The sequence below is a fragment of the Benincasa hispida genome, chromosome 9, assembly GCF_009727055.1.
Source record: "Benincasa hispida cultivar B227 chromosome 9, ASM972705v1, whole genome shotgun sequence".
Classification (NCBI taxonomy): Eukaryota; Viridiplantae; Streptophyta; class Magnoliopsida; order Cucurbitales; family Cucurbitaceae; genus Benincasa; species Benincasa hispida.
The window spans coordinates 24,210,705-24,221,664 of record NC_052357.1 but is presented as its reverse complement, the minus strand read 5'-3'; the positions used below and the strand labels follow the sequence as shown (position 1 = coordinate 24,221,664).

At 36.3% G+C, this 10,960-nt stretch overlaps 1 long non-coding RNA gene across 1 annotated transcript; it reads right to left on the bottom strand.

The window, feature by feature from the left end:
- Nucleotides 1-2,146: 2,146 nt before the first annotated feature.
- LOC120085497 lies at nucleotides 2,147-8,517 on the bottom strand. Its single transcript, XR_005483970.1, has 3 exons — nucleotides 8,335-8,517; nucleotides 8,115-8,216; nucleotides 2,147-2,305 (listed from the first exon to the last, which is right to left on the bottom strand). It is a non-coding gene; the product is annotated as an uncharacterized LOC120085497 (long non-coding RNA).
- Nucleotides 8,518-10,960: the final 2,443 nt, after the last annotated feature.

Here is a 10,960-nt window from a genome sequence, read left to right as displayed (position 1 = left end):
ACATTATATAACGAGACGTTAACATTTCGTGGTCAGGTCTTATACAAACTAGGACGCCCCGCTCGTATGTCCCTATACGAATGATCAGGATTAGACCATCTATAGCAAGTCACAACACTTATAACTATTCCACAAAGCGAGCCACATCCGTAGCGTTACCAGGATAAGGTTTCCCTCCTATATCCATATACTACAGACCATTTTGGTTATCATTTAAGACATGATCCACTTGTATGTTACTACATACATGCTTAAGTTACATAATGACAACCATGGATTTCAGTTTATTGGTTTGTGGTAAAGCAAATAAAACATCCAATGTTCAAAGATAATAAGTGAAGAAAATATTATATATTATACATCACGAGTGTTTGTTCAAAACTGTATTTACAAACTACAGGACACGAGAGTTTAGGGTCTCATTCCCAACAATCTCCCATTTGTCCTAAAACGAGTAGGATGTATAAAGAACTAGTACAAAACAATAAACTAGGGCACTAAGGCCCAGTACATAAAAATCTCCCACTTGTCCTAGTCCAACCGCCGGTGGTCCCGTAGACCCATGCACTGAGGGTGACCCTCAAACAGTGTAACCATGAGAGCCTTCGTAAACGGGTCAGCAACGTTATGCTCCAAAGTGATCTTCATGACTATAACGTCCCCTCGATGCACTATCTCGCGGATTAGATGATACTTCCTCGCTATGTGTTTGTCGCGCCTATGACTCCTAGGCTCCTTGGAGTTCGCCACAGCACCACTATTGTCACAATAGAGGGTGATGGGCCTAGAAATATCTAGAACAACTTCCACCTCTATCAGGAAGTTCCTGAGCCAGACGGCCTCCTTAGCAGCTTCACAAGCCGCTACATACTCGGCCTCCATCGTGGAGTCGACGATGCACCCCTGCTTAGTGCTTCGTCATACTACAGCTTCTCCGTTAAGAGTAAAAACTGACTCTGAAGTGGACGTGTGAGAGTCCTTATCAGTCTAAAAGTCATAATCCGTGTATTCTGTAAGGATCAAATCCCTAGATCCATACACGAGTACGTAGTCCCTCATTCTCAAAAGATACTTAAGGATGTTCTTCACTACGGTCTAGTGACCCTGGCTTAGGTTAGATTGATACCTACTGACTATTCCCATAACATAGCAGATGTCTGACCTAGTACAAAGCATCGCATACATCAAACTGCCAACGGCAAATGCATATGAGACCAGTCTTATCTCCTTAACCTCTTGAGGCGTCTTAGAATACATGTCCTTAGATAAAGTGACTCCATGCTTGAACGAAAGTAGGCCCCTTTTGGAGTCCTATATTGAGTACTTGAGCAACATCTTGTCAATGTACGATACCTGAGACAGCACTAGCACTTTGTTCTTATGATCCTGAAAGATCTGTATTCCCAGAATAAATTGAGCCTCTCCTAAATCTTTCATTTGGAATTGGGTCGCTAACTAGTTCTTAACTGCAGTCAGTAGACCTACATCATTCCCAACGGGTAGGATATCATCTACATATAACACTAAGAAAACTACTGAACCGTTGACGATCTTCTTGTAGACACAAGGTTCATAGACGTTTTGGTCAAAGCCATACAATTTAATCGCAGTATCAAACCGAATGTTTCAAGATCGAGATGCCTTTTTTAGCCCATAAATAGACCGATTCAGTTTGAACACTTTTTTCTCTTGACCTTAGGTAATGAATCCCTTAGGCTGCACCATGTAAATGGTCTCCTCAAGATTGACATTCAGAAAGTCCGTCTTGACGTCCATTTGTCATATCTCATAATTATAATAAGTGGCAATGGATAGGAGGATGCAGATCGACTTTAACATGGCAACAGGCGAGAAAGTCTCCTCATAGTCGACTCCCTCCACCTCTCTCCCTACAACTCATGAATTAAGAATTCTCGCAACAACAAGGTCTACTCGCCATGAATTAGGAGTTAATGAAACCTTTTATAGGAATCCTTTCACAAAATTCTCAACTAATATTATCAACTAATCTTCCAATCTACCAACAAAATATACCATTTGATCCCTTACCAGCCAGCCAAAATTTTGATAAAATGTATCAGGTAGGGATTTTACCATAAATCCATTGATTCTATATTACATCTTATTTTTTTAATACTTTAGCATACATGGGTTGGCCATTATATTATTTGTGTTTGCGGCCCTTTCTTTCGGTTGTTCCGTCATTCTTGGAGTTCTATCTTGTTGTTGTTGTTGGCAGTTGTCTCTCAGTCTTTGTCAAAACGTTCTTTCAATCTCCAAGTCGTAGTTCGCTAGAGATTAAAAGCTGCAAAGAAATCAGAAAAATTACCGTTAGCACAATGAATTTTCGAAGTCCCCGACAACGACGCCAAAAACTTGATGCGTTATTTTATGCGGTGATTTTATGAAAGGAATTGTGGTGATGGGAAATGCATTATGCAACAAGTTTTCTCAGCAGAATCCAAGTATAAATCCTACTGAGTTTCCTGGTAAGTCCAGGGTCGAACTCAGAGACTAAGGAAAACAGTATGCGGTGATAATTTTTAAGAAGACCTTACGGTGACCAATAAATCAGGAGTTTTTTTTGGGTTGTTGTTTATGGAATAAAAAGTATGCAGCGGAGTTAAGAAAAGAGTTGATAATACGGAAGATGCGATGAATGGGTTGAGAAGGGGTTCAGCTAACACTTCCTAGGATTACATTCATGTTATGCGATCATGCAACACACATACAATACCAAATCATCTCTCAACGCAAATGCTACGACTTCTAGTTCTAGAACGCATGCGATATATGCGATAAAGTCTATAGGACCTATACATAAGCCTCTATTCTTATTTATGCGATGACAATTGACACACACACAAACAAGGCGACCGCATAATATCATAACCTATCTCTAGGGTGCATGCGATGCATGTTGGCAAACAGAGCTTATCTCTAAGTCCCTATCTCTTGCTTATGCAGATCTAATCTTGCTCTCTCGAGTCTAGATTCTAACCTAGCTCTCTCAAGTCTTAGGTTCTTTCTTTGGACTCTCTCTCGAGTAGCTCTAAAGGGGTGTTGGGTGCAACATAAGACAAGATAATCGCAAGCAATGAAGATCCTAGTTCATGTTAGCTTAGTTCTTCTCAACTCATTCGATGGATTTAGCTACTCATGCGTGCTTTTAAGAGAGTGAATAGATATAGATAAGCAAGTTTCATTTTATAGATATAGAGTTGAAATACAAAGTAACAATGCGAAATGAGAATAAAGAGTCTGGTAGCAATCTCTTGCTTCCCAAGGCTTTTACATTGTTCTTCTCTACTCTGTTCAAAAGATAGTCTCACTCTCGCGAGAGTCGACCCTCTCTCTGCTGTTCCACGCCTCTGGGTTCTCTCTCGAGCTGACCAGAGCAATCCTCTGGCATCTCTTCCCTTCTTTCGCTCTGCCTTCGAAGTAAAAGAAAAACTATGAACAAGGCTACTTCTATCTAAGGGGAAATTATCTAACTGTCTGAATTAGACGAACCCCTTCACTGAAGGTTGCCTTTGGTATTTATAGAACTTCGGGGTGAAAGGCTTCTTCTTTCTTATGATTGCACTGATGGGATGGCATTAATTCTCTGTCTGATGCACCGAATATTTGTCACCGAAAAGTTGAGCGTACTTTCTACAATGATCCGTTAGCAGCTTGTCAACTTAATTCAGAATCAACCGTCATTAGCTTTTTGTCCCATCATGATTTATTAAGCTTTTCACCCAGATGCGCCCACCAAGTTGCGCAGGCTCTATACAGAAATCCTTCTTGAGCAGATATTTGCGAGTGCAAAACACCGCAAAGCTTTGTGGTAACACTACATTCGACCATTGATTTCTTGTGATCGCATTTTCCGCTTTGCGTCAACGCATATTCTGCACAAAAATACATAAGTTAACTATTTTCATGCGATGGACGCATGCGACCACAATATTATGAACTTAATGTTTTTTTGACGCAATCTTATATATTTTATCAATGCAAACCTGCACTGTTTAATAACTTAGCACTGTAATAACGTGCATTTCTGCCCGTTATCAACCATTATGTTAAGCACATGTTCACAATAGATGCATCTTCCTCAATTTTGGAGTTGAAGATATATTTCAAAGCCTCGTGCCTGAGCTGTCCAGATAGACATCCTCGCAGGGACTCCATGATCTCACATGTTGAGACCATGGGCTCATGCTTCTTGGCCTGTCACTAAGACTGACCAAGATATAGGCTCAGACCTTTTCGTTTGCCCGTGTCCATCGCTCGTATGCCTCCCGAACATTTTGAGCGACGTTTGAAGTTGGAATAGGAGGACAAGCCTCCATAAGGGCAAACATGAGATCCTCGATGATGAGTATCGTCGTGATCATATGTTTCCAACTCGAATAGTTATCGCCAGTAAGTTTTTCGGCACGTAGTAATGCAATTATGGCTGTAGCCATTTTTAAAAATGTTGTTGAAAAAACGAACAAACTTTTATAAGACTTTGCTAAACCATATTTTAACCAATTAGTTTTAGCAAAACAGTTTCTAAGTACCCTAAGTTATTAAAACTTTCATTTTGCAATGATGCCCCAGCGAGGCTGGACAAACGTCATCGGTGGGGTGATCAGATGCCCTTTCACTAGGATGCGACATTCTCAACCATTAGGCAGAACCAACTCTTGTAACTGAACCTAACAGCCACCATTTGTTCAGTTCAGAACTGTTAACTCTTAACAATTCCGCGTAAGTGTAACCCCTCGTTTTCGGCCCCAGTAACTTTATTCTATACAGGAGATCAAATAAAGAAATACGCAAAACTGTCATCCTATAGGGGGACACTCCCAGGGTGCCTCGAGGTGATGCGCAAAAACTCTATTCAACCTAACAAGAGAGACCGTGGGATATGTTGTCGCACTTCCTACTCCCACTTACTATAAACATTCTCTCCATCCACCTTGATATTGACCTACCTAAATACCATCCTTTAGGGGGACACTCCCAGGGTGCCATGAAGCCGATGATAGGTCTCACGGTGTGGACAATAAGGGAGAAATGCGAGAGATTTAAATGAAACATCAAATGCCTCAAGTACCTCCCACTGAATGTTCTACCTAAGGACTCATTAATCTAGACAATTTGGCTGCTGATTTTAGTCTAAGTCATTTTTAATCCGCTGAAAAACAACTTTTGTCTTTGAAATAAAACAAGTTCAAGTAGTCACATTAAACTCTTTAATGGATTGTACTTAACCTTGCATGCATGCATCAAATCTATCTAATTCACCTTTTCAGGTAGGTTCCTAGGTAGGGGTGTTATGTTTTCGTCACCTTAAATACCCCAGCCTAGATAGAATCCACCTTAGACAAAAGGTCCCTTATAGATAGATTTGCTACACTTTAACCTTTTATTAGTCAATTTAATCCTATTGAACTTATTAAAAGATTAAATCCTAAGGTTCCTAATAATATTATAACCGTGATCTTAAGTCTATCTCATCCAAGTTTTAAAACACTTTTAAAACCTTGATTTAAACAAACCAAAGTTGGCATGCATATCTTTCTTATTGATTTTAGTTCTAATTTCTTTTTATAACCTTTATAAAAGAAAAAATTAAAACATACATTGCCACACAACGAGGTAGGTATAATGCTTATAAATTTACCTATGTGTCATGCTTCATGCAATGTCCGGTTATTACTATACATAACTTTTATATACAAGTAACAACCAAGCACACATGTTTTCCATACACCCTTATACTATAACAGTTATAATATAAAGAATGCATGTCCATACTTTATACATGCATAAATATAACTCTTATATTATATGATGCATGAGCATACTCTTACATAATTTAAATCATGCTTCTTTAAATCATAACACTTATAATAAAGAGATGATGCATGACCAATGCATAACCTAAAGTGGGATTCTTCTATATGGCATACTATATGACATATAAATAAAACATACATCCTATGTATATTAACACAGATTAATGGACCGGGATGAACCACCTCAAAAACCGGAATGAAAAACTCTATCTATTACATTTTCCATTAAGCAAACCGGTTGACAGGCGAACCGAGTCTTGAAACGTGGGGTGAAGCTCCCATCGTTTAGTAAATGCCTCTAGGTAAATGATTGTGTAGCGCACAAGACGATAACGCGTGGATGTTAAACAATCGTTTAGACGACAACGAAGCTATGAAGCCCGATCGTCTAGGCGATCGCGTAACATGCGATAGGTAAACGATTTACTACGCGATCGTATAGTTAATAACTAAGCGATGAAGCTTGCTAAGTTATACGATCGTCTAGTGCGTGCGTATAAAACAACTCCCAAGTATTCAATACTTAACGATCTTCTACCCCATCATCTACACGACCAACGCTTGGTCGTCTTCATCCTCGAAGAACAGTAACCTTTGCTACATAGTTCAAGGATCCCCTATGCAGAGTATGGGTCTATGAGACAGGCCACGTTTAGACTAGGGCAGGTGGAAGATTTCTACTAGGCGGTTTGTGCCCTAGTTTATTGATTTGTGTACTTTGTATTTTAGTATGACTTTTACATTATACGCCCCACTATCTTTAGTAAAGTAGAGATTGTTGGGGTTGATGCCCTAAATCTCGTAAGGTCTCATAGTTTGTAATTGTAATGTACAAACATTTTATTTATGTAATAAAATATATGATGTTTTATTTCAAAATTAGTTGCATTAACCACAAACCAATAAACTAACATTCAAGGTTATCTTGTAGCTTAAACATGTTTGTAAAGACATATGGGTGGATCATGTTTAAGTGTTAAACTAAATGGCTTGTAGTAGATGGATAAGGTTGAATACCTTATCTTGGTGACACTATGAGTATGACCCACTTTGTAGATGTTACAAATGTTGTAAAGTGCTACAAATGATTTGATCCTGATCATTCATGTGTCTACAAATGATCTGATCCTGATCATTCATGTAAAGACATATGAGCAGGGATATTTTATACAAAGGAGTTTGTATAAGACCAGACCACGAAATTTTTAGTCTCATTATATAACGTTGTTCATAATAGAGACTTACGTTCCACTAGGATGACCATAGGTAACATGACCTGAATTCTGAGTGAGTTATGAACTCCTACCTATGAAGGTGGTCCTTTGATTTGTATGGGTGAGAGTGGCTAGATCTCTGACTCAACAAGCCTACCATTTCGGGTAAGATTTCGATGATTTCTTAAATTTTTTTTGGTTACCCATTGAATATGAGTTTAAATTCTTTATTTTATGATAATTTTGAAGGGTGGAATTAAAGGTTGTTTTGGTGTATTTTGTGAAGATTTTGGAGTTGAAGCTTGGAAATGACTGTTGATCAATTTTGCGAGGGATAACTTATTTGAAGATTAATTAAATAAAATTGGTAGATGGAATTCGTGTTCTAAAGGATAAATTAAATTTGGGTTTTTGTATTGTAGGTTCTAGTTCACACTCTTTTACTTTATCATCAATTGCTTACTTGGAAAACGATATATTTGGGTTTAATTTTGAGGTAAGTAATTTTACTACTGGAACTGCCTTCGTGTTGGAAAATAAAATTAAGGATGATTTTGTTGCCTTTGAGACTTAAATGAGCATGTTATATACATGAGTATGATCTAAAATTTTATGAGATATATTTAGAGGACAATTGAAGATGGGCCTAAATTCTGAGGTAAGTGACACCACTACTAGAATGTCATAGCGTCAAGCAAAAATGAGATATATGTTGATGAGCATAACTTCATGTGACTTATTATGTGAGTATAAATGTATACCATGTGAATTATTATGAAAGTGTGACTGTTTTGTTATGTACATGATCTATTGCATGAAAGTGATGTACTATGGTTGATTCATTAAAACTACATTAAACATGTATGTTAAGACTGCTTAACATGACATTAATTACGAGATTTTATGGAACTTATGAATATGTGAATGTTATATATAGTATGAATTTAGATGCAATCTCTTTTCCTTTCCACAGTCTTTGACTATATGAAAGTGGTGCATGTCCAAGGGCGTTAGTACATGACAAAGATGTACTAGGGTTAGTATGTATGAAAGTTATACATACCTAGATGGGTCTAGGGTGTACGAAAGAGATGCACGCTCAGTGGGTTATGTGTATATGAAAGAGGTGTATACATAACCATGGGCACAAAAGAAGTGCACATCCCTGTTAAAGTTAGAAAACATGCAGCGTAAGAAAAACGGATCATTAAGCATTCTAATTCATTAGTTTTGGCTTTATATTAAGCATGCTCATAAACTAATAAGAGAGTTTCATGACATACCTTTGAAGAAACACTTGAATCATGATTCCAGCTACGAATCTTCTCCAAATCAGCTTGTGAACCACCTCAAGGTCTTCCCTACTATCTTCTTAGTGCCTTAGATTGAGTTATGAGACTCAAAATAAGCTTGGATTAAGGGAATTTGGAGATGAGGTTACTGCATCACCATGGTTGAAGACCTTCTTCAACCTCAAGTTTTTTAGCAAAAAAACTATCAAATGCATGCTCGATTCTCAACTCAATCTTCTTCATTTATTACACAACTATCATGCAAACTCCATTGTTGTATGTATTGCAGCTCAGACTTGGAAAATTGACTCAAGTTTATGGTGGAATATGTGTGAGCTACTTGAAATGTAAAGTGGAAAAAACCTACTTTTGAGATTTTCCATTTTCCATCTTTTTCAATTTTGATTTTCTAATTGATTTCTAAAATCAATTTTTATTTTAAAAAATGAAATCTTTATTAATTTTACAAGATTAATTGACTAATTAATTTTCTAATAAAATTAATAATTAATTAAACAATTTAACTAATTCTAATTAATTCAGTATCAAATATTAAATTAATTTAACACTAATTCCACTCTCATGAATCCCTATTCATGAATTTAATATTTAAATCATATTTAAATATTAATTGATTCTCTAATTTCGTTAATTAAATGTGTAATTATATCATATATAATTACTAGTTCCCTTAATTCTAATTTGAACATTTCAAATTAACTTATCACGCTAATCCTAATCCATTTGTGAGCTATTAGGGGATCTCGCGGACCTACAAATCATGGACTCCAACAATCCGAGAATAATTGGCTAAACTCTTTACAACGAATTAACCCTCCATTCATTAACTACTGAGTCACTCCACTAAAGCTCAGAGTTGCACTCCTTTCACTGTAGATATATTGTGTCCTCTCGATATAACCATGTTTAGTAAGTTAACCCTTCACATGTTATTCATAATAACGTTCTAAAGTAAGAGTGACTTATTTCGTAGTCCTATCTTGTGCAAACCCATTGCACTGGACACCTCCACTCTCATGTCATGATATGTAAGAATTATGATCACTTCGTCTGTAGCACTTTACAACTCCTTGTAACAACTACAAAGTAGGTCGCATCCAATAGTGTTACCAGAATAAGGCACACAACCTTATTCATATAATATAGATCATTTTGACTATGTACTTGAACCTGGTCCATTTTTATGTCTACATAAAGTTCAAGTATTCATGTAATAGTTTATTGAATTTATTTCTAAAACGAAATAAACAATTCATATATTCAATAACTTGTTGAATTTTCAGAATAAGTTTTATTATTTACAAACCACAAGTTTTAGGACATAAAACCCAACAATCCCTACATTCATATAGAAAACCTAGAATGTATAAAAGTGATGCATTCCCAGAGGGTTCAATGTATATGAAATAGATATACATCGAACTTGATGTGTATGAAAGTGACGCACGTTTAAGGGAAAAGTAAATGAGTGAGCCAGGTAAGAGAAATCTTTAGGTCCCACTAATATAGAGTTTTCAGTACATATTACATTTATTGGACATAAATGCTTAGCCTGACACCAGTAGTGGGATTACTTAGTCATATGCTTCCACTCATGTTTTCAGGATTTTATGTTTTAAAATTTCTAATCTTGATGTTTGAACTTGAAATTTTGGTATTTGTGCTTTTAAACTTTTTAAGAGAATTTTCTAATTTTGTTTATGGTTTTAAAGATACCTGCTAAATGAATTTCAGTTATTTATTTTTAATAGAATTAATTGTTTTATTATATTTATTTGGTTTTACTAAGTCATAAAAAAATGTAAATTTGAATTGTATGCATGCATGTCTATAGTAACGGCCAAATTTGAATCCTAGGGAGTCGAGTCGTTACAAAGCTAGTATAAGGAATGTAAGAAATAGGATCCTACTCAAAATAGAATACAAGGAATCAATAAAACTGCTAATCCTTATTCGCAAGAAGTCTAGTAGTTGATAATTTTCAAAAACTGAAAACCAAAAATGGTTACCAAATAAGGGTTTAGTTGTATTCAAAAGCTAGTCTTCAAATGGGCAAAACCTCCTTGGACATTAGTATAAGGTGAGTGTTATGAGCCTAATATAAGAAATTGGGTCTACTCCGAACTTCCTCAAAATACAATACAAGAATTCAATAAAATGCTGAGAGAAGTGCAATCCTTACTTGCGAGAAGTCTAGTAGTTGAGAATTGACTATCACCCTGTTCTTCATTTTCTTAAGAGAATAATCAAACGAAGATCACTAGTACAGAATCATGAAGATCGAAAAGTTCGGTGATAAAGAAAAGAAAAAAAGGACAAACTATTGATGGCAGCAACGAAGATACCCAACATGAAAGAATCATGGTGGAAGAACCTGGAGATGGATACACAGATTAGAAAAGATGTAAGTAATTGATATATATCTATAAAACCATAACTGAGCTACGGAACGTCTTTTCTGAATGGTAAAAACTTAAAAATTCATGGAAATGAAGGAAATAATGAAAGACAAAGGCAAATACATATATATTTTGTTTCAACAATGAAAATCAAGACTAGTTTTTAGTAACTAACAAGATAGGTTCCTAAACAATGA